Below are 24,600 nucleotides of genomic sequence, written 5' to 3' on the forward strand. Positions count from 1 at the left end.
AGCCTGGGCAGCAGAGCGAGACTCTGTCTCAAAAAAAAAAAAAAAAAAAAGAGGAACATTTAAGACTTGAAATTTAGATGGAAATTTTAAAGTTTTAAGTTGTTCATATTCTACCCCAAACACATTCATCTCAAAAAATAATATTTAAAGCCACAGAATTTATAATTTATGCATCAATAGTTTCTCTCTTAAGTGGTCACCAAAAAGATATCAAACATTTTTTGCTATAAGAGCATACTTAAAAAATATCAATGAAAGTGCTACCAGTTTTCAATCCTCCTCACTTGGACATTAAAGGGATTAAAGTTATTGTCAGCACACACATGGATCAGCTTTCAATGGAAAAAAACTAATGTTTTTTGATGTTGTTTCTTTTCCTTAAGGCTCAAGGAAACCAGGAAAAAGACGTAAATAGAAGTATATATTATCATCTAGATGGTGACTCTCCAAGGGGATGATGAGGGAACAGAAGTAATGCCACCCTAATTCTGAAATAATAAAAGCTCAAGCAATGAATGGCTGAATTCACACCTCAAAATTTCATGGAAGACAGGCATACAAAAATAAGCTTTCAAAACTGAATGAACTCATTACCACAATTAAAGAAAACAAAAAGAAACATTTTGCATAACTGCTGGTTTTGCTGCTCCTTCTGCTAATTTGTGTGGAAGAGTCACTGTGTGGACCACCGATGCTTCAATGCACTTAACCAACACCTTTAGAAGAAAACAGGATAGCTACAAAATAAGTGGTATCTTTTTATATTTCAGATTTCCATAAAGTGATTTCACAGTATTCCAGAGTGAAATCAATTAAGAAATAACTATAGCTATATAGGGAATATGCAACACATTAATATATTTATGGAGACTATAGGCACATTTATTTTCAGCATTTGAAAATTACTGGTGAGAGTGAGTAACGTCCCTTCTCTGTTGTTTTGATAATCTCATGTCTTTTAAGCAAAAGGAAATGTATACTGCATAATAGCTTTACCACTCTGACCTCAATATGGAGTAAAATGACAGATAACAAGCAGAAGCCGGTCAGTTTCACAAGTAAGTGATTCTGATGCTTTGGCTCATCCTGGTCCTTGCTCGGTTCCCACATCCTGATCTGGCTGACTTAGTTAAAACCTGCCATTTCTAAAGTTTAAGAAATTAAACATAGTTTGGGAGTACAAAGAGCCATCTTTGCTCTGATCTCATTAACAACCTCATAAGAGTTCATTTCCCTCACTAACTGTCCTCAGGAACGAAAGTTAAAAGACCTTGAATAATTTTTCCTACCGTCCCACAATGATACTGTACTACTGTCCTCTTTCCTGGTCTGAAACGCCTCTGGAAAGAGATGCAGAGCCTCTAGTAAATCATAGTTTTTGTTTTGTTTAGTGTACTCTAAAGAGCTACATGGAACCTTTTAAATCATTCAATGCCAGGTCCATAAAGACCTCTGTGATTAACAAATCAAACCCCTTTCTTTTCAGTCAAGGCACCTAAGACTGAGAGGTAAAGTGACTGTCCTAAGATTACCAAGCTGGGGCAAGACCAAGGTGATACTGCCACCATCTGTTCATTCTCCTGCCACCTTTTCAACTAGGGTTTATCCCAACCTCCTCATTTCACAGAGAAAAACAGAACCAGTGTGAACAGAAACAATTCACTTGGGAAGAGTGAGCTGAGGCTCTTTTATCAGTGTAGCTGGTTGAACTTCGGTAGCCACAGGGAACCTGACTTTGAGGACACAAAACACGGGATCCTTCATGGTTCACAGTGGTGGTGTTAGGGAGAGGCAATGAGCCTTGCATCATAGGTAGAACACGATGCAGCTGCAGGTGCAGAGAGCTATCAGGGAGAGAAGGGCCCAGAAGACTGGGAATATGATAGTGGTGTCAAACAGGAAAATTACACTGAAATTACACCATGTCTATTTTACATTTTCCTCAGTCTCCGTCCGAGCCACAAGTGCACTGCAGTCATTTCAGAGATACAGAAGCTTATCTTGCTTTTTGAAAAGTTTTTCTTAATATTTGTCCTAGGGTCCACAGGAAATGAAAAACCCAAGGCATCCCTCGCCCTCTCCCTGCAAGTCACCTGCTATGAATACCTACATTCATTCTTCAAAGCCTTTATCACTCCCTGGAATGCCACGTATTTATTAGCTGTCTCCACACGTTAAGAATAAGATGTATAGAGCAGGAACCTGTCATTCTTCTCCATCCTATCTTCCCAGTGCCTCCCTCAGTGCCTGACACACAGCAGGTGCTCCAAAGGAATAAATAAATTAGGAAATCCTACAACCTGCTTCTAGCATGTAATATCTACTACCCTGGAGTGGAATGAAAGGGTTATTAAAATACCCAATGACATGCTCAGGTCTTTCCTTCTAGTGTGGAAACTCTACAGCAAGAACCAACACAAATTAAACTGTCTAAAAAATCAATTGGGGCATGCATCTTCTTCTGAACTACATTTACTAGAGCCTGCCACCCACAGATGTCAAAGGAATTCACAGGATTAAAAGAAAAGGCTGGAGGTGAGAAAGTTAATAACTACTCTTGTGACATCTAGGGCTGGGCTACAAGTGGTCAGCACATGGACCTCTCCATATATGTTGTTAGATGTCAAGGAGTGGCTTTACAGATAGACAGCCTTGGACCCCAATGCTAAATCTTCCACTTATTAGCACTGTGATCATGGGCAAGTTATTTAACCTCTCCAAACCTCTGTTTCCGAATCTCTACCACAGAGATAACAGTGCCTATTTCACAGGGCTGTTATGAGGCTTAAATGCAAGAATATATGTAAGCAACTAGCTCAATGCCTGGCATACAATGGTAACTGCTATTACTATTGTTATATGAGCTACTGATATTTTTATCTGATCCCAGATAATACTCAATAATCAAAGTTAATCTCCATCTGCTTTTCTGAACCAGGAATTACTGCTTTATCCTGGGATTACTATAAGGTCAAGATGGCAAGTGAGTTTCAGCTCATATTCCGAGTCACATGGATTTCAAGTGAATGCTTGGGGGCTGGTTGAGATGCACTGTGCTGTGATTGATTGTGACATGTGCCAAGGGTATGGAGCCAGGCTTGTTGGTTGGTTCTAATATTAGAATTGGTAAGCTTCTTGTAGTAGTATCACAGAGACTAACAGCTATTTTAATATTATATAATAAAGCATAGAGAAATCAAAAGAATGGGCTAAGAGTCAGATGGTCTAAGTTCTAATTTTAGCTCTGTAACTAACTGGTGAGAAGATCAGAATATGCCACCCCAAATTATGACACTTTGGCATGAAGATTATTTTGAGCTGAAAGCAATTGAGAAGCAGCAGAAAAAGCTCTCTACCCTACCCCTATCTGCCTATAGGCATGGCATACATTTCTCCTTGTAAAGGTGCCCTCTGTCCCAACCCCATACCAGGAAGAGGAGACAACCCTTATCACTGCAGATGGGCACTGACTTAAATCTGCTAAAACAAACCTTATTGAAGTAACCCTTGTCTTCCATTAGTTCCCACATATATTTACCTTCCCACAATTTATGGCCCCTAGAAGCCTCAAACCATTTTCCTTTATCTTGTCACTTCTCCATAAGTTTATTGCCCTTTGTTAAAATGGTATATAAGCCACCAGCTCTGATGACCTTCTTGGGGGTATTCACTTAATTTCTGTGAGGCCCCCTCACATACATATAACATAATCCCTTTTCTCCTGTTAACCTGTCTTTTGTAAGTTTATTTTGTGGGGCCCCAGACACTGAATATAAGCGGGTAGAGGAAGAAGTTGGGTTTTTTTTCCTCTCTAACACTGAGTAAGTGATTTTAATCCAGTCACTTCTCTTTCTCTGTAAAGTTATCTCAAATTGAAGTACTGTGATTTGCTGATAATTGATTTTTTAAAATGTAAGTAAAGTGAAATACATATAGCTATGACAGGGCCTGGGGTACAGGACGGGTATTTGTTGTGATTATTTGAAAGAAAAATAAAAGCACAAGGCTATTATATGGAAGTGTAACAGTTAAATATTTTCTGTCCTCATTCAAAAAGATTGACTCTTCCTATCAATGAGGAATATATTCACAATGAGATAAAATTGCAATATTTTTGGCACTAAAAAAAATCAGCAAATGCTTAGTAATTCTCCAAGAAAGACAAGACTGTTGTGAATATGGGGGCTCTTTAATAACCAAGGCACCATTTAAAAATAGCTAGAATTAATTACAGGGCTAATGACCCATTGAAAGGCTTATTTAAATACCAAAGCCAGCACTGAACAATCATGGAAAATATGACTTAAAAGGGCTTTAGAGAGCAGAAACCAGGAACCGCAGTTGAAACAAAAAACACATTATCCTAGAACTCTAGCTACTTTGGTGAGAAACATTCAGGATGTGAAAAATCTCAGGGGAGTTCTCAGGCTGGGTAAGAGAAGCCACTAGGATCAACAGAAAGACAAGATGATGACACATACGGTCACCTGTTTGGAAAAGAAGGACTGCTATTTAGCATTCACCCAAAGAGAAGAGAGAAGAGCCCTTCAAAAATCATTCTCCCCCAATCGTCAAGGCTGTCTTTCCCCCATGCTAACCCCCTGCTTTTCTGATGTACCACCCATTTTTAATGTACCATAGGATAAAATTAAAATTTCCACAGAGAGGAAAAAATATATTTTAATAAGTCTCTGTGGCCATTTTAGAGCTGCATTATCCCCAAGAGCTTCCTGTGTCTTGGTCCTCTGTGCCCTGCATCCATGCCATCATAAGCCAAAGAAGAGGTGATAATCTTCAGCGTGCCCTACTTGTCAGGCAAAAGTGATGCCACTGCAGTTCTTACCTTCTCTCTGTACCAAAATGGCCTTTGTGTACGTCAGTATCCTGGGAGCACACCAAGTGGCCAGAGCTGAAACAGTTTCATTACTTCATTCATGCCCATTGATTAAATGTATTACTCTTACCCTTATTTACTATGGCCTAGACATGCCTTGTAGTTGCCTTGCTAAGTTAAAAGTGTCATAAAATCAAAAGGTTCCAAAGCCCTTGAGAGCTCAAGGTGGGGAGGTAGGAGAGGGAGTGAGGCACTCTCGACATATATTAGTTTCAAGGAGCAAATATAAATTTTAGTATAAATTGCTGTTCACAATAACGCTTTTAAACCAGCAATTATTTATACTGTACTACTCGAGAAACCCTATAATTATTCTGAAAGCACTTGCCAACGTCTACCCTGTTTCATAATTGCCAACACAGCCTTGTTCAAAAGAATTAGTGGCAGTGTTAAAATTCTGTTTGGTACTAGGTTACTGTTTGAAACACTTAGTGATTGCATGATGTTGGGATATTCAAGCAGAATGGGGCCAATAAAGTACCCTAAGAATGAAATGGTCTTGTATTCATATTCACAGGTGGGAAGAAAAGGAAGGTGGTGGCTGAAAGGAAAAAAAATTTGCTTGAATTTTTTTTTTCCTTTTTTTTTACTACTTTCCCAAGAAATACTGTCATCTGTTGAGCAAAATGACTTTAAGAAAATGTTTTTTCAAATGCTGGAAATGGTAGTGATTTGAAGGAAAAAAGATAACCCACTTCTCCCTCTTCCCCACTCCTTCTTGCCTGGAAAATACGTTTCTATTTCCGGCCTTTACTCCTGATATTTGTAAGTGAATCTGGGTAGTGATTGTGGAACCTCGGCTTACACATCTCAAAACACCCATCCGTGCAGGTCACTTGACTTTGCTGACCTATTTTCTGCTGTTTCTTTCTGTTACACGAATCTCCCCCACTTGAAAGAGCAATAGTCCCTCTACTTTCCAATGAAGCACAGACAGCAGAGAGATTTCTCACTCTCTGTAAATGCAAAAGCTTTTGGAATGTCTGGCATTTCAGGTGAGTGTTTAGGAAAAAACAGATCTCATCCTGGGTGTCTCTCTCATCTTTATTTCATGCTTTCTCTTCTTATAAACCCACAACTGTGGAGAAGGGGATCTGTGTTCCCCATCGCTAAGTGAAAATACATTCTAAATCTACCCTCAAAATTGAGGGTGCTGTGCAAAGTTTCATAAATAGAAATAGGGAGGAGAAAAATCTGGCATGACAACTTCTGAATTTAAGCCATTTATTCTCACCTCCATCCCATTTCTATCCCGCCTTTTCTCTTTTATGAACATGTGATGTAAAAGCAGAGAACTAAGGTAGATACCTAAATAAATTTTGTATTACTTGTCTAAATATTTTAGGGAGGTGTTTTTCCTATTCTGAGTGTCCAGGCTATTTTCTTCGTTCTCGTGTTCACTCTGCAGGTGAAGATACTGTCACTGACTGGGGAATGTGCCTGTGGACCATAACCCAAAGGTGGCATCTTTTGTGATAAAACAGGTATAACCCTGTTTCATGAGTCTATTGGCCACAAAAGAGATCCTCTATGCCTGGAAGTTCACGGCTTCCCCTTTCTCTTCATCATTTTCTGGTTCTGTGGGAGGCTCCATCTTTGATTCAAACCTCACTTCTTCCTAAAAGCCTTCGTAAATGAAGAAACCTTGCAAATTACAATGGATGTTTCCCCTCACAATTCATGTATCCAGTTTGTACTTCCTTATCTTCCTTTTGTGAATATGGTGGCTTGCCATTTTGCCTCCAGGAACACTTGTTTGTCCACCCCAATCCAATGATAAAGGACAAAGAAAAGATTTATCAGAGCATGTATTTATGCATAGCACATCCCCAAATGCTTGAACAGCAATAAGTACCCAAAAAAGTACTGTTTAGGTAGCCAACTCCCACTGTCTAATTTAATCCCACTGAAACTGGATGTGTCTTTTTCTCCTTTTGTTCTAAAGAAACTTGTTCTACTACTATTTGCTGGCAGGAATAATTTTCTGCCACCTGTAGTACTCTCTGCTTCTGTGAAGGCTGAACTTCAAGTTGCTGTGAAAGAATTTGCATTATCCCTCTATAGTCATACCTAAAATTAACCCACTGTCTTAAGTTACATAAGATATAGAATGCTCACAACTGTTATGGTTATCGGAGAACTAGAGAGTGAGGCTTTCTGGCACTACAAGAGGATGCAGAAGATGACACATGCGGTTTGGCCTTTATTTGGAAGCAGCAAAAATCACAGAGGTGGTGGTTACAAGACAAAAAAGGCCAGGGGAGTGAACACAAAGTTTTGGCTGAGTTACTTTGTACTATTATGTAATGAGATACAAGCTCGGCCTTGCTTGAGTTTAAATAACCATAATGAACTGTTATAAACTCTGGGATGGAGGCATTATAAACATAGGAAATTCTGTACTTTCTGTACTTGGTCCTCCAGTTGGTCAAGTCTACTTGTATTCATAAGGAACACATTCCCTTGGGCTACAAGAGAAACATTCTGCAAACTGGAAATAGAAGTTACTTTCTGGATAGTTCTCTCAAAGAATATAATGAAGTAAACCCGAACTTCAGAAATCTCTGTGATCATGTATTTTAGAACATCACCAGAGCAAATAGCAATGAATCTCAGCTGATGAGAGCTTTAGTAAGTAATTGGGATAGCTGAATATCCAAATAGCTGGAGTTTTATCCAAGTAAACACATGAAAACAAAGAGGGCAGTTATCATAAATATTTTTAAAGGAATATTTCTAAATTATGACCTATTTCTTTTATTTTTGAGAATTTTGAATAGAATTTACTTTCTTGATGATAAACAGTCATCAGAAATTTTATTTTAAAATTTATTAGAAATTTGGAGAGCAGGATGTTTGGCCTGTGAATGGGAACCTTAGTAGTGCCAATGACGAAAGAGAGAATTAAATATGGGTGATGTTGAGAAAAGCAAGATTTTTGTCTAGAAGTATGCCCACTGCCACACCGTGGGAAAGGGAGGCAAACACAAGACTGGGCCACATCTCCATGGTCTCTGGACGGAGGACAGGTCAGGCCTTTGGATTCACTTACACAGACGCCAGTAAGAACAAAAGCATCACCTGAAGACAGGATACACTGATGGAATATTTGGAGAATCCCAAAAAGTTCATCCCTGGAACAAAAATGATAGCCTATCTCAAAAAAGCTACTAATTAGCATTAATTAGTTGGCCACTGCCTTGTTTATTACAAAACAGGAACATCTCATGACTTTTTTATGTGTACCATAATTTAATAGATCTCATACACCAGAATTCAGATCATTAATGTCTGATGGAATATTTTTGTTGGGCAGTCCTGTTAACTAAGACTGGATTGTGTTTAAATGCGTATGTTCGATGTTTCTTTGAATTTTAATAGTAATTTCGATTCAGTAAATGCTGTCACTGTTTCCCCCTTCTAAAGATATGGTTGGACTTCATTAGTAATGTTCAACTTTTCATAAAGATGGTGAATACCACCTTAAAACCTATTGGAGATTGGTTTTATGTTTAGATTTATATAACTGGTTATGTGAATATATTTAAATACTTGGGAATTTCCTTCACTGTCTCAGAACCAAGCAAGAATCACCTGTATTTTGTGTTCTGTTGCCTCTCAAAGGCAAGGTCTGAAGATAAGGTAGCAATGTCTACTTCATATTTTTGGCTTTGACTATGCCAATCTAATTAGAATTCTCTGTATCTAAAATGGTTCCCTTTACTTACAGAAAGGCATTTTAGTGTAGGCTTTAGAAAAGTGTGCAATATTTAGAGTGATATTATACACTAAAGTGTAATAGTTGAGAAGAGTTAAATATTTTTTATTTGATATTACACTGGCGTGTAGTGTAATATCAAATATACTTTATAAATAATAAAATCTTATAAATAACAAAATCTAATAAAAATCAAATAAAGAATATTTAATATTACACACCAAAGTGTAATACCAAATAGTATTTTACTCTTCTCAAAAAAATTTATTAGACACTTATGAAAAAAGTATAAAATTATTGTATATGCTGTAATGCTCTGAAGGCCTTCTAAGATTTATATGACATCTTGCCCCAACACTAAATGGCCCTGGTTGTTATCCTTTTTATGTTTTTTCTTCCTCCTTCATCCGTAGTTTTCCTTCCTTCTGTAGTCATATGCTAGATCTTATGAGGCCCTCCCTCTACTTATAATTAATATTTTGTCTTAGAATTAGCTATGTCTTGGAACCCAACCAGATAACTAAGCTTGTGTAAAAACCAATTATAAATAGGATGTACTGGGTCTAAAGAGATTTCCTCTGAAATCAAGTGCATTCACTGTAGTGCTTGAACTTTGGGACTCTGTTTTGGCAACCTAAAGGCCTATTTGCTTACTTCCTAACTTCTCAGATGGTTTGTGACAGAGAAGGTTGCGAGAGGACAGATTCATCACAGGTGAGGTATTGCTGTAATAGGAAGGCAAAAAGATAATTGAAAGACCCTGTTCTTCAAATTACCAAGAGAAAGATGTCGTGCAAGGAGTAGGACAATGACCTTTCTGTTATTTGCATTACGGCTTGATAATTGTCACAAGTACATTCAGTTTGAGAGTTTCTCGATCTCTTCTCAATGCCTTCAAATAGATATGTTATAAAACATGGCAAATTGATTCTTTACCTAAGCAAGGCCAATTTCACTTTCCAAAAATATTTCAAAGCCAGATACACATAACTTTATAAATTTGGCCACTGTTTTTTTTCCCCTTGACTGTTTTATTCTTGACTGCAATAGCCAAGAGTTAATATAGTTGCGTTTTCTTAAGGAAGCAAAATAAGTTCTAACAATAAATCTGTGAAAATGAATTTGTGATTTTAGTTCATTTTTGGATGATTTCAACCAATCATTGTAGCCCATACCTGGCAAAGCAAAAAGTTTATCACAGTAACTCCTTATTTTGCTCCCTATGAGATTGTATTAAATTTAGATCTCTCCAGAACATTTGACTCCCTTCTTAAGGAGATTTATGTTGAAAATTATCATATAGCCACAAAACGCAGTCCATTTTATATTAAAATGTGAGTGTATTTCTAAAATTTTTTCTTTTGTTTTGTTTGTGTTCTCAAGAATGCTTTCTAAAACAAATTCATGTGACATAAACAGGGCCAGCTTGCCCTAGTTACACCCTTACTATTTCATTAACACAGGAACTGGGCTACCATTCTGTTTTTGTTATGCTTATGTTGAATAACTGTACTCAGCCAGCTGCCATGACTTGTCTGTAATCCCAGCACTTTGGGAAGCCAAGGCGAGAGGATCACTTGAGCTCAGGAGTTCAAGACCAGCCTGGACAACATAGTGAGACCCTGCCTCAAAAAAAAAAAAAAATTAGCCGAGTGTGGTGGTGCCAGTCTGTGCCTGCCTGTAGTCTCGGCTACTGGTGGGGGAGAGGGGCCTGAAGTGGGAGGATCACTTGAGCCTGGGTCACGGCTGCAGGAAGCTGTGGCAACAGAGCAAAACCCTGGGTGACACAGCAAGATGTGTCTCAATAAAAATAAGTATATAACTGTGTTCAAATGACTTTCTTCTTCTAATGTGGCTGCCTGGGCAATTTGTCCATTTCTCCCCAGCAGCAGCTGCTAATGTTTAAGTGTAATTTTAGGCTAAATTTTTTTTTTAATTAAAAAAATTAAGTTACATCAGCTTATTGAAGCAACTATAGAAAATACAGAAAAGTATACGGAATAAAAAATAAAACATATTGTCTTCACTGCAGAGACAACCAAGTCTTTAAAAATGTACATGTCTGTATATACACATCCGTACTCACACATGAGCACACACATGTTGGCAGTGATGTTTTAAAATGTGTTTTTATGCATGGGAAGTTTTAACTTGTGTTTTTTTAAATATGGAGAATGCAAAATAATAATAAATAATGAGGCATAATTGTAATTGTGATGACAAGAAAGTAATAAAAAAAGTTTAACTCTGAAACTAACGTAAGAATTTTATCCCGTGTTGTAGATCCAGGAACACTTGAGGAAGATGCTTGAACCACAACATGGCTCTCAAGGTTTTTGGACCCCCTTCCATAATGTAATAGACTCTGGACTGCAAAATACCAATACATTTTTTTTTAAAGGGTCAAGAAATATAGAAGGAAAGTACATCTCAATCTAAAACTATATCCATTGAGAAAAGAAAAATAGCTCAGAACCATCTGAGCTATATGAGTGATGCAAAATTTATCACGCCCTGAGAGACATAATATGGGACTTCAGTCACACTCCCCCCATGCAGGGGTGGTAGTGGAGGACTATTTAAAGCCATTTTGTTCCTGACTAGATGCTGCCTCTATTATCTTCATGTTACTGGAATCTGTGATACACAGAACAATAGCTTATGGGTTTAACAAAAAAAATATTTTTTTCTTTTTTTTGAGATGGAGTTTTGCTCTTGGTGCCCAGGCTGGAGTACAGTGGCATGATCTCAGCTCACCACAACCTCTGCCTCCCAGGTTCAAGCGATTCTCCTGCCTCAGCCTCCTGAGTAGCTGGGATTACAGGCCTGCACCACCACCTCCAGCTAATTTTGTATTTTTAGTTTCACCATGTTGGTCAGGCTGGTCTCGAACTCCCGACCTCAGGTGATCTGCCCGCCTTGGCCTCCCAAAGTGCTGGGATTACAGGCATGAGCCACTGCGCCCTGCCAGTTTACAAAAATTTTGTTGAGACAGAGTCTCACTGTGTCACCCAGGCTGGAGTGCAATGGCACGATCATAGCTAACTGCAGCCTTGACCTCCTGGGCTCACACAATCCTCTTGCCTCAGCTTCCTGAGTAACTGGGATGACAGGCATGTGCCAATATGCCCAGCTAGTTTTTACATTTTTTTTTGAGGTGGGCGGGGGTTGTTTTTGTTTTGAGACAGAGTCTTGCTCTGTCACCCAGGCTGGAGTGCAGTGGCTCTATCTCGGCTCACTGCAACCTCTGCCTCCTGGGTTCAGGCGATTCTCCTGCCTCAGCGTCCCAAGTAGCTGGGACTACAGGCCCATGCTACCATGCCCGGCTAACTTTTTGTATTTTTTTTTTTTTTTTTAGTAGAGATGGGGTTTCACCGTGTTAGCCAGGATGGTCTCGATCTCCTGACCTCATGATCCACCCGCCTTGGCCTCCCAAAGTGCTGGGATTACAGGCGTGAGCCACTGTGCCTGGCTCTAAATTTTTTGTAGAGATGGGGGTCTTGCTATGTTGCCCAGGCTGCTCTCAAACTCTTGGGCTTAAGTAATTGTCCTGCCTCAGACTCCCAAAGTGCTGAGATTATAGGCATGAGCCACCATGCCTGGCCAATAGCTTATGTTATTTAAATATAAATTCTTGGTAAACAATTTAGAAACTGCCTCTTATTTCTTCCTTTAAAAATTCACTTGTAACTGCTGTTAATCCGAGTGTACAAGGCAACTTGAATCTATACTCCCAGGTGGCTATCCTCAAGTTTGGGCTCAAATAAATGCTATACTTAATCATATTTTCTGAATCTTGTTACTTAAGGCTGACACGTACAAGTTGAAATTCTCCCAAAGTGAACATGGAGTCAGTCTACCAAAGTAAAACCGAACTAAGGTGAATATTTAAATATTCAGACAAACATCCCTGCTATTGAAACAAATCACAAATATTTGCTTAGCATCCACTAAGTGCAAGATGCTGATGGTGCAAATACCAGGTGTGCCAGACAACTGCTCAGCCTTTTATACCTCTTGGCCTAACTAGACACACCTGCAGTTTTCCACATGGAATTCCTCTTCTTGCACTTTGGCTTAAGCATGCATTTATTCTAATGGTGGAAAATATTAAACAAACTTTTGATTTAGAAGGTATCTCACTTCACTTCAAAGCAAAGTCTACCTTGTGAATTTAATTAGGGAACCTTCATGAGATTTTAGCCCTTATGTATATTTCCAACTATTTTAGTCATCAAGAACACTTACTGTTCCAATTCTGCCACTAATGTGGTCAATCTTAGGGAAATTTCTTTGAGCCTCACTTTCCTCATTTGTAGCATGGGGATCTTACCCACCTAAAACCAAAATGAGATAGCACAGTGCTTGGGGGACAGGAGACTCTCAGTAAACAGCAGCTCTTATTGTTGTGCCCCAGAGAGTCTCTTAGGAAACGGGCTCCCCAGAGCTTCAAACCGTGGCTTTTCCTGTGTGGCTACATCACAGACATTGTTTATCAGAGGACACATCTTCTAGTTCACTGTGGTTCATTCTTGGTGGTCATTGGAAGTTTGCTCCATTACAGCAAGCACACACACAGGTAGCGATGGCCTACATGTTTATTTTCAAGCAATGTTTTCCAGCAGACATGGCATTCAGTATTGTATGAAACATCCCCATACTATTCCACAGACCCTACATGCGGCTTTCACTTTGCCCTCTATTGTACAGCCTTTCATGGGCTGCTTGACTTGAGCACACTTCTCACTACATACTTCTTTTTATTAGGATATGAATTTTATATCCAGATAATGAATCCAAAGTCTGAGAAAAATGCATGCTTACAATTGGTATACAGCACGGCTGTGGAGACATGTTGAGAAGCTCTGGGATGAGATACCTAAATTCAAATCCCAGCTCACACTTCTGTGTGAACTTATGCAAAAATTTTAACCTTTTTGATTCTCAGTTCCCCTCATCTGTAGAATGGTTATCCCCATTCTGGGTTATCCCCAGAGTTGTTGAAAGTTAAAAGTGATCATGCTTGTTCAGTGTTTAGCCCAGTGTTTGGCATAGAGAAAAAAATGCAATAAATGGCATCTTATAATGCAGTTGTTACTGATTTTATCTTAACATAATGCTCTTTACATTTGGCCCACCAAATAAGATCATCTTTTGGAACCATTTTTTACTGCCAGTGATAGCAATTTGGTGAGAATGATCCACACTCTCATCTAGTTGCTTTTACCTTCACTTATGAGAGAGCTGGCTAGGGATAGGGGTAAACTGAGGGTGACAAAAGACTATTTTCCTGGGTTCTAAGTCTGCTGGGCTATATTAAATCTGATCTTTTGGTCTCATCACGACAATCCTCTAACCAGGAAAGGTGGGGGCCTGGGAAGACTACAGCTTGCTAGAGCAAGTCATCCTTGACATGTTGAACTTTCAACAAGTTTATCACTCAAATATATTTGGGGGATAGGGAATCTGAGAAAATCCTAGATTAAAAGTATTTTATCAGCGCAAAACAGTGATTATTCTAAGACAATTATATGACAGCATATAAGTATTGATATTTAAATAACTCAATACCCCAATGACACCCGAACTAAAACCCTACAACCAGTACAATAATAGCATTATTATACATTTTTGCTTCACTTTGTGGGACTTTAAATTTAATGCCAGAACCAACAGCTTACAAACTGCTGTGGACAAGCAGTGACCCCCTTGTGAGCTCGGTAAATGTTATCTATTGTATTCTACCAATATCTCAGCAAAAAGAGTGTTCCTGAAACAGTCTCTAAAGTCGTCCATCAGAGCTTTGAAGAACACTGTCTTCTTTTCATGTGGGCTGATTTTAAGGGACAAAAGAGGTTTAGCAGAGGACAACACAATTGGATTGAGATAAAACTGCTATATTCCCAAGAATTCTCCCATAAAGGTAAATTCCACAGATAAGACATTTACTTTTCTTCTTTTTACATTTTTTGGTTTTAATTTTTAAAGTTGCTTTTTCTTGCAACTAGAAGCTCAAGTACTATTGCTATTCAGTGTTGGTTTCAGATAGTGCTAGAGGTGGCAAAAATAATTCTGCAAATGCGACTCACAGTGTGCGCATTATATGTAATCTATTTTCATGTATTCATTAGCAGAGACATTTGGAATACCTTGTTGCTGAATAATGAAACAAATTGCATTTGTCCAATATCTTCCCATCTATATCACATTTATTCCGGACTTGAGCCTACACCAATGTTATTCAACGGCCAACTCTGTCTCATTCATAATGGATTTTTCTCCAAATGGATCTGTTTCATGTTAAAATTAGTGATAAAGGTAGTTTTTAATGGAATAGGCAGCAGGCAACAGCAGCTTCCAAAAGTATAACCTAATGGGGATAACTTAATTATTAGCCATATCACCCTCAGAGAACCAGGATTATAATAAAAATTCGGTACAAACATATATAGATACCATCCCTGTTTTTTTTTTTAAATTAGCTAATTATGATGTGGCCTGAATTGATAAAGTCAACACATCCTCTCAAAGAACCACTTAAACACTTAAGGAAAATGAATAGTCCTTGGATTCAAGGCCAGGTATTTGACGGATTTATAAATGTCACTCACCTCCTGGCTTGAACAGAAGTGAATTCTGATACAAGTTTCTTGCCTACCTACACTCTTGATGCTGGTAAACTGTTAAGTAAGCATTTCAGTAATATAATGCAAAGTTAATAACAGAGGCCTATAATTAACATACACTCATATGTGCACTCTAAAAATAGGGTATGAAGGAAAGTCTTCCTATTAGGTGATGTGATGAAGGATTAATTGGTTAATGTCTATATAGCCCACCTATATATAAATAAGCTTATGGTTATTTTAATTATGGAGAGCAGAGTTCAAAATCCACTTCAAGTTCAAAGAATAGTAATTTATACATCTAAGTATAGACGCAAATATTTAACTATGTAAAAATACTTATTTTAATGCTATTCCAAATGTTTAATAAGTATTACTCATCACTCAAGTTTTACTTTTTCTTACTAAAAAATCATAGTTGATTCAAAAAATAATTCCCTTTTGCCATTAATAACATTTTAATGTTATTTTAATTTTTTTTGAAAACTTGGTCATAGGAAGGGAAGAGGGAAAGTTGGGTGTTAATGCAGAAACTGCCTTGTTAATCACAGTGCATACTGGTGGATGGATAAGCAGAAGGTGATTTAAATTTATTGAAAGCTAGGTTTATATGAAAAATAGAGCAATAAAGTTGGCTTCCCAATAAAGTTGGGTTCCTAGCCTCCAAGTCTTATATATTACTTGAGGTTGGGGAGATGACTAGATGAATACATGGTAGCAACTTATAAAGATCATAATAACAGAATAAATCAAACCAGATTTTTTTTAGGGAATTCGGGAAGATTATTTGTCATTTGATTTGGGCCACAGAGAATGAATATCACACTTCCCTAGGCAGTAAAAGTTGCGATGGGAGTGAAGAAAAGCCAAGGAGAGGTCCCAGCATGAACATGCGTGATGTGTTCAAAGAGAGGCTCACTGTGTCTCAAAGGCAGGGTAGAGTGGAGCAAATGGCTTAATATAAGGATGGAAAGTGGGTAGCCAGGTTGGCGGGACCTAATCCTAAAGGGCCTTGAATACTCTGTTAAGGAGTCAGGACTTATTTTCTAGGTGACTTAAGCCTTCAGAACAGAAAGGAGTCTGTTTAGATTACGTGTGAGAGCTCATCTGTCCAATGTTCAACCACACAATCTCAATAATGATAAAGATACTAACAAAGATGAACTAGCCACAACCATTAATCTGCTTCCATAACGAGCTAGCCTATGAGTTTCTAAAATATGTTTCTAGCCATTAATAACCAGGGAATTTCACATTAAAGTTCAGATTTATAGATTCTCTTTAAAAAAAAAAAAAAAAAAAAGACCTGGTGATGACAGACCAGTTATTCCAAATGGCGACAGAGCCAAGGGAGGTGCTCCCTTTCCAAAGCATATGTGCCGTCCAGCGGTCCAAGTGCCTCCTCTACCTGCCACACTCACACCACCTGCCTAGGGGCACTAAATGTTTGCGTTTGCACCTTTTCTTTTAGAGAGATACCCTCTTTTATTATTATTATTATTATTATTATTATTATTATTATTATTATTTTCTGAGACTGAGTCTTGGTCTGTTACCCAGGCTGGTGTGCAGTGGTGTGATCTCAGCTCACTGCAACCTCCATCTCCCAGGTTCAAGTGATTCTCCTGCCTCAGCCTCCCGAGTAGCTGGGATTACAGGCATGCACCACCACGCCCAACTAATTTTTGTATTTTTAGTGGAGACAGGGTTTCACCATGTTGGCCAGGCTGGTCTCGAACTCTAGGCCTTAAGTGATCCACCTGCCTTGGCCTCTCAAAGTTCAGGGATTCCAGGTGTGAGCAACCAGGCCCAGCCGATACCCTCTTTTATTCGCAAGGATAATTCTACCATTGCACGAGTTCATACATACTGATTATCTCCAGCTTCCTTCGGTAATGCATTACTTTCCCTTTTTCCTTTCTCATGCCAATAAAGTTTTCCATTTATTCCTTTAGTTAAAATTGAAGTTATATGGTGTTAAATAAAATGTGTTTGGGTTGAAAATGAAAATGAAGATGTCATATGTAAGGGGCCTATGATGAACAGAAGGTAGAAAGCATGCTCTGTGGCAGGGTTTCTCAGCCTTGGCACTACTGACGTTTTGTGTGAGATAATTCTTTGTTGTGGGGGCTGTCATGGGCACTGTGGCAGCATCCCTGGCCTCTACCCACTAGATGCTAGTAGCACTCTCGAATTGTATTAATCAAAAAATCTCTCTAGACACTGACAAATGTTCCCTGGGGGTCAAAATTGCCCCCAGTTGAGAACCACTGTTTTATGGAGAGAATGGTTTCCAGGAAAATAAGCTCTGGATAGGACAGTGGTGCTCTGCTGGAAAATGGATAGGACAATGCTTATGTCTCCTGCTGTTACCTCTGCCCCTGTGCACCTTTCTGTTCTGCCAGAGACAAGGGTTGCCCCACCCACAGAAAGGTGGAACAGCCAGGCATCCTGAGGGTAGTGATGCCAAAAGAAGCCCAAAGTCCTCTCCTACCTGGGAGAAACTTCAGCACCTCCATGAGGCAGCATGGCAGTGAAGGCTTTCTCTGCTCTCTACTGCTGATGTAGTTAGGGAAAGAAGAAAGAAATTTGCATGATCTACTCTCAAGACCCAAACCTCCCTGTTTGCCTACCCCGGCCCAGTGTGGTGTCAGAATGCTTCTGAGGAAGGAAGAAGCCTCTTTTCTCTGACAAGGCACTGGGGAAGTCTAGTCTAGATCTCACTGGGGAAAGCAGGACTTGCTGCTGCTAACACCTGGGAGGCAGGAAGCAGGCCAGGCACAGATCCTGGAACACATCAGACCAAAGTCCAGGACTTCGGCTCGAAGGGCCTTGACCCAGAGCTCACTCACCTGAGAGCTTCTTTCATTTTTCTTGTAATATACATTTATCTTGAATCTAAGCATTGTTGTTGTATTATCAAACTGTCAGGATGGTTTTATATGTTTTCCTAGTACAAGTAAAAAAGATTAGTTGCTTTGCAAGGAAGGAACAGGGAGTTGGTGAATGACAAAGTGAAGTAACAGGGAGTTGTTGAATGACAAAGTGAAGTAGGTAAAAGGTGACTGAATAGTTTTGATATTTTTCATATGGATTTCAGTTTAGATGGTTTTGCACTAAAAAAAAAAAAAAAAAAAAATCTCAAGATTATGGCATTTCCTGGAGTGTAAAATAGGCTGAAAATACAATTTACAAAAGGTCTTTTTGTGGTTAGTGTCTTTTCACACCTATATCTTCTGGCATTTAGAATCTAATCATTTCTTTGTGGTAAGAGGTATTATATATAGAAAATTGGTTGAATTAAATTAATCAACGAAAGTGACTTGTTCATTTTGCACTCCTTCTCAAAAGAAACCACGGAGGTGGGAGGACTGCTTGAACCTAAGAGTTCGAGACCAGCCTAGGCCACATGGAGAGACTCCATCTCTTTAAAAAATTAAAAAAAAAAAAAATAGCCATGTGTGGTGTCACATGCCTGTAGCCCCAGCTACTGGCGAGGCTGAGGCAGAAGGACCACTTGAACCTAGGAGTTCCAGGTTACAGTGAGCTATGATGGCAACACTGCACTCCAGCCTGTGAGACCCTGTCTCTTTAAAAAGAAAAAGAAAAGAAAAAACCCAAAGGATTCATTTTTACAAAATTCAAGTCTTCTGAATGATGCTTGGTAAATATGTAGTAGATGCTCAATACAGGCTAGCTAATGACAACAGTGATTTTGGTCCTCACCATAATGGGGCGGAAGGGTGGTGGTTAAAAGGGGAAACAGGGCAACAGCAAGGAAAAATGACAATTAGTCTCCTCATTCAGTAAATAATGAGTAAATGAAATAGCAGTCACTCCCTTACAGTAACGACAGCTCAAAAGGGTGAATGGCTTGAACAGGGGAGGATGAACAATACAAGGGTAAAAGAGGGATGCAGACAAGGAAGGTTTTGAGTAAGTTAAACCTACTGGCGACAAAGAACGTACAGAGAGCAGGCCCAGGCAGCTGAAGCATTCTTTTATTCACAAATAAATGGAAGCTATTCAAGCCAATATGGTTTGATTTAGCAGATATTAACTGCAGCTAAAGTGATGCAAATACGTCAGCAAAAGGAGAGCAAGATAAACATGAGAAACCCACACTCGTTAAAAAGGGAAATGAGAACAGAGACTGACATTTAAAGATCAGATTAAAAGGATAGGAAAAACGAGAGAAAAGTAAGACAATGTGAGCATGAGATCCTTCGACAGAAGGGAGGTGAAGGGGACAGATCCAACAATCCCCCTGCTTATTTGACTCAGAGACAAGAGAGAAGATAGCCGATCACGGGCCGTCAGTAACACAAACATAGCCCGGGCACTTCATAAATATTTGTTGAGTAACTAAATGTGCATGAAAAATGCCTTCCTTTCTGGATGTGAAGATAAACTGAGATTTTATACGGTACCATATTAGCAAGTTTTTGTCTTCAGGAGAATGCTTAAAACCACGGACAGTATTATTTTTGTTTTGTGTGGGGGTGTGTGTGTGTTTTTGAGACAAGGTCTTGCTCTGTCACCCAGGCTGGAGGGTAGTGGTATGATCACAGCTCACTGCAGACTTGACTTCCCCAGGCTCAGGTTATCCTCCTACCTCAGTCTCCTGAGTAGCTGGGACTATAATGTGTGCCACCATACCCAGTTAATTATTGTTATTATTATTTTGCGTTTTTTGTAGAGACAGTGTTTCACCATGTTGCCCATGATGGTCTTGAACTCATGGGCTCAGGAAATCTGCCCACCTTGGCCTCCCAAAAGTGCTGTGATTACAGGTGTGAGCTACCGCGCCTGGCCCATGGACAGTTTTAATGATGATTTTAAAACAGCTATTCATTTGGATAAATTTCCATGAGCCTCATCTTGTACCCCTGACACAGGTGCCATCATAGATTCAATTAGAGGGTCATGGTACAGTAGTTGGAGCACTAGACTGAGAGTCAAGAGACTAAGGTTCCAAAATTGGCTTTGCTGCTAAGTGTGTGATGCTGGGCCAGCCACTTAACCTTTCCGAGTTTCTGTTTTCTCTGGGGTAACAGGAGTGGCTTGGACCAGATAACTCTCAGGCCTCTCTCATGATCCTACATGTGCAATGAAGTACATTACCATATTAATCAGCTATTTCGCCCTGTCTGTATCCTGCCTTGTATGCCCAGTGTTGAATGACAGATAAAAGTTCTTTTTTTTCTCTCCTCATTTTGCCTGCTAGTGGCTTGTCAACAGTAGTTTCTATAATCAATTCTGGAAATATTTACCCATCTGTATTATCTGAAGGCTGTTATTTACTGTTCTTGCTATTTTTTTTCCCGGGGGGTGTAGTAATTTCGATGTGCCTCCCACAGGAGACCACAGCAAACAACAAGGATACATTTTCACAATACTCAGCATGAAGGGACACTGTTTTGTTGATGTCCCTGACACAGTTTGAATTCATTGTAATGGTATATTTGAAGTGGTTTCCTGTGGTTTTTTTTGTGTGTGTGTGCCTGTAAAGACTAAATTAAAGCTCCAGTGCATATGAGTCCTACTGTGTGCTGTTACTCTTAACTAGAATTAGTTTTTTCTCTTTTCTGTGAAAACACAAATAATTGTGCAGGCCAATTAAACCTTTTGATAGAAATGAATAGCCTAGTTTTTAAAAGAGTTAAAGAGGCCTAAGACATCACTTACAGCACTTTTTGGTATCATAATATTACATCTGAGCTCTCTGTGGCACTCTTAGATGAAGCATGAACTATGGAAAGATCATGAAGAGGCATGAGGGGTCCCTGATTTTAGTCCCTGCCACTAACTTATCCTGGCATGGTATTTAATCTCCCAACTACCCAATTATAAAGTTAGCAGACTGGACTAGATGACTGCTAAGGTCTCTTGCAGGTCTAATAGTCTATAAAATGTCCAGCTAGCTATGGGACTGTTGTATTTAGCTATGTCACCTTCTACGATGAAAATTTCTTCCCTGCTGGGAAGTTATCAAAATTCACTTTTTAGAATGTTATGCCAACACATAAATTGACCTCACTGCATTTCTGTTAACTCATTAAAAAAGTAATAATCCATGAAAAAGTACAAGGTGTGAGGGTGATTTATGTAAACAGAATAATACCTTACCTTAAACACACCAGAACATACTGCAGAGCACATAGGAGTAGCTCCTGAATCCCAGCACTCCCAGATGAGGACAGGGAGGCCTGATATCTAAATTCCATGCATGAGATTCCATAAGTCTATGGAAAAAATACTAGGTATACCTCATCCATTGCTCACTAGCCATGCTTTGAATTTGGGAGCCTTACAATTACATAGCAAAGTTGAGTAGCTTTAAATGTAGAAAGCAGGTCAGTGAGTGGCTTTAATGTGGATTCATCTGTTGGAGAAGATGTGGTCCTGCATTTCACATGGCCAGCAAAGGGCAAAGAGGGGAGAATCACTCAGAAATGTGTATGTTGGGGGAAAGAACCCCATAAGAAACCTACCAGAAAATGGGCATCATCCCTCACGTTTGCAAAGCCTTTCACAACTTTACTAAACACTTGAATGCTCTGGGCATAGTGAACCATAAGAAACAAAGGGGTTATAACCCACAGGGTTTAATAAATGCATGGCTATTATAGACAACTGGATCATCCTGCTTTTACCATTAGTAGCAAGAAAAAAAAAAGAGTGGCTTTTTAGTCATACTCCCTCCTACCATTTAAAAACAAATCTATACATAATATAGACAACAAAACTATATTTATGAAGAAGCACTTATTGATGGGCCAACCACCTGAAATATATTACCTCATTTAACAACCTCAAAATAATCCAATGTGGTTGATGCTGTTTTCATCCTTGGTAGGAGATGAGAGCTGAGTGAGTTAAGCCACTGGCCCTGTGGCAAGGAAGTCAGATCACCACTATTCTGGATCAATTTGCCAAGTTTCAAGTGTTTACCTTGAATACAAAAACAACCTGAGAGGCAGCTGGCAACGAATACTTCTTCACAGTTTGGGCCTGAGTCCTGACTAACATGTACTAAATTACCAAGCATATCTTTAAATAAACGTATACCACAGCAACTCTAATTCAAACAACAATCTTTAATGTAATAATTACACTGGCTGTGACACGAGCTTAGCCGAGAGTGTATTTTTATTTTAACAAGCCTGAGTAAGTACATGAGTGTGGGCTGAGCTTTTTGCTCGATAGTCAATACTTGAAAGCTGGCTCCAACCTTTAATTTAAGCATTCGCTTGTAGCACCAACAGGGCTACAGGGTTTCTAGTATCAAAGACACAATCCTCCGTCCTTTCATGGCCCTACTTCTGTAAGCAGCATGATTGAACTGCGGCACCACAGAAACTTGTTTTCCCTCCTTCTGGCAGCGTTAAGCCAAAACACTACTGCCCCATTCATCTTAGCGACATCATAATGAAGTCCCTGAATCAATTTATATCAAGCAAAGTGCAGAAATCCATTGAAGACTTGTGGCGGATGCCTTTCATACATCTCTCAACACCATACAAGAGGCAGAGCGGCAGCACAGAAACCCAAATCGTACCACAGATGAGACCTTTGCCGCATCCAAAAAGCTTTTTTATCTCTTGAAATAATTAAGGGAAAGGAAGATACTGCGAATATCTGATTGTTTCTCGTGTTTCTTCATGTGCCTTAAAAATATCTGGCAGCCTCCCTCCATGGCCTCCCGGCACCTTCAGTAGAAAGAACAACTCCCGCAGAATGAGGGTGAGAGCCTGTCATAGTTCAGACCCCACCGGTCTCCTCTACATGCCTTGTCTCCTGCAGTCCCCCACTTGCCTTGCTCGCTGTCTAGCTTTCAAGGATTTTCACAAACTAACGTTTGTTGGCAATAACCTTCCTTTGCTTCAAAGCTCAGCTAAGCCTTCACTTCTTCCAAAAAGTTGTTCTTAACCCCTCAGTCTGATTTGTGCTCCTCCTCTGTGCTCCTATCATCTCCCGCATTCCTCTACTCTGGCATTTACACTACGTCATGATTTTATTTCCACCTTGGGCCCTCCGTGGCCTGGGAGTTCCTTGAAGGCAGCGACCACTTCTTTTCATCTTTCTGGTTCCAGCACTTTTTATAGTGCCTGGCACACATCAGATGCTCAATCCTTTTCTATGTGTATTTTGTCTACTTCCATTCTACTGCAGTGTTCAGAAAAAGCCCCTAACCTCAATGTGCATGATGACCTAATCTCGGAATCTGGAACAACGTGTGTTTCTGAGACTCTGGTGGTGCTGGGGCTGTTGGGTCAGAACAGAGCAGGGTTAGCCCAGCCCTGCGAATCTGGCAGACTCAGCCCCCAGTTGGAGCTATGTGCTAGCCCTGTGATCCTAGACAGGTTGCTCTGCGTCTCTGAGTCTCCGCTTCCTCCTCTGTAAAAAGGAGGATGAAAGGCTAATGTAAGTATTAAATGTGGTAATTCATTTCACGGTGCTTGGCACACAGGAAGCGCTTTATAAATGATAGGCTTAGAACATATATTACTGGTTACAAATAGCAGGGCTTGGAAAACGCAGAATTAAAAGCCTCTTATGTTATATGATGAGAAATTTCACGCAAGTTTTCCTTCCATCAGCCCCCATCTGACCAGACCACATAACTCATATGCTTGGGCACTGGCAAAGGCCCCTGTTAAAATGCAATGTGTACCGGCCAAGGCTGGATGAACTCATTACCCTAACTTCAAACTTGAATACATGATGTGTACCATTTACCACGTGTACAAGAGGATGAGAAAATGGGGATGTTAATAACAACACTTCTTCAGTGCCTGCCATATGCTAAGTGCTTGTCACATGTGAGACATTGCTTTAAGTACCTTCCATGTGTTACTTCCTTCTTTCCAAAAATCCCTATGAGGTAGATGTTATTATCATCTTTATTTGATAGATGATAAAACTGAGGTTTAGTGAGGTTACATGACTTGCCCAAGATCCATCAGCTAATACGTGGCATTTCTGGGACTTAAGCCTTATATTTGGAAAAATTTCCAGATCCATGCTTGCTCTTATGCCTATGCCAACTTTCTGAGAGTCTTTCTTATTTCTGTATCTTGTGTCACCCGGAAAAGCCAGGAGAGAATGGGACACAAGATCAAAATACTGAGTCAGGGGCAAGAGAAGAGGAGGAGGTCTGGAGATTGTACTACTCGATTTTTTATGTGGTGATTAGGCAACTCTGCCCTCAGCTAAACCAGAAGGCCACCAAAAGCCCTAAGAGAAGAGATGATAAAGTTTGAAAACATAACTCCGTTTGTCTAATGCCAGCCTTAACCTAGGGCCAGAACCTTCAGCAAAGAGCTGGAATGTACACAGACAGCATTAAGTCTTAGAAG

The 24,600-nt window shown here is 39.5% G+C and overlaps 1 protein-coding gene and 1 long non-coding RNA gene across 6 annotated transcripts in view; one reads left to right on the forward strand and one right to left on the reverse strand.

Annotated features, from left to right (window-relative positions):
• Positions 1–24,600, reverse strand: part of RORA (RAR related orphan receptor A) — a 735,085-nt gene that overhangs the window by 57,770 nt on the left and 652,715 nt on the right. The gene's annotated exons all lie outside the window — the stretch shown is intronic.
• Positions 1–24,600, forward strand: part of LOC129014112 (uncharacterized) — a 96,053-nt gene that overhangs the window by 7,063 nt on the left and 64,390 nt on the right. Inside the window, exons 3-4 of the long non-coding RNA XR_010123962.1 lie at positions 384–751; positions 2,390–2,535. This is a non-coding gene — a long non-coding RNA (uncharacterized LOC129014112). The remainder of the gene's footprint in view (positions 1–383; positions 752–2,389; positions 2,536–24,600) is intronic.

The sequence above is a fragment of the Pongo pygmaeus genome, chromosome 16 (assembly GCF_028885625.2).
Source record: "Pongo pygmaeus isolate AG05252 chromosome 16, NHGRI_mPonPyg2-v2.0_pri, whole genome shotgun sequence".
In the NCBI taxonomy this organism is placed as follows: domain Eukaryota; kingdom Metazoa; phylum Chordata; class Mammalia; order Primates; family Hominidae; genus Pongo; species Pongo pygmaeus.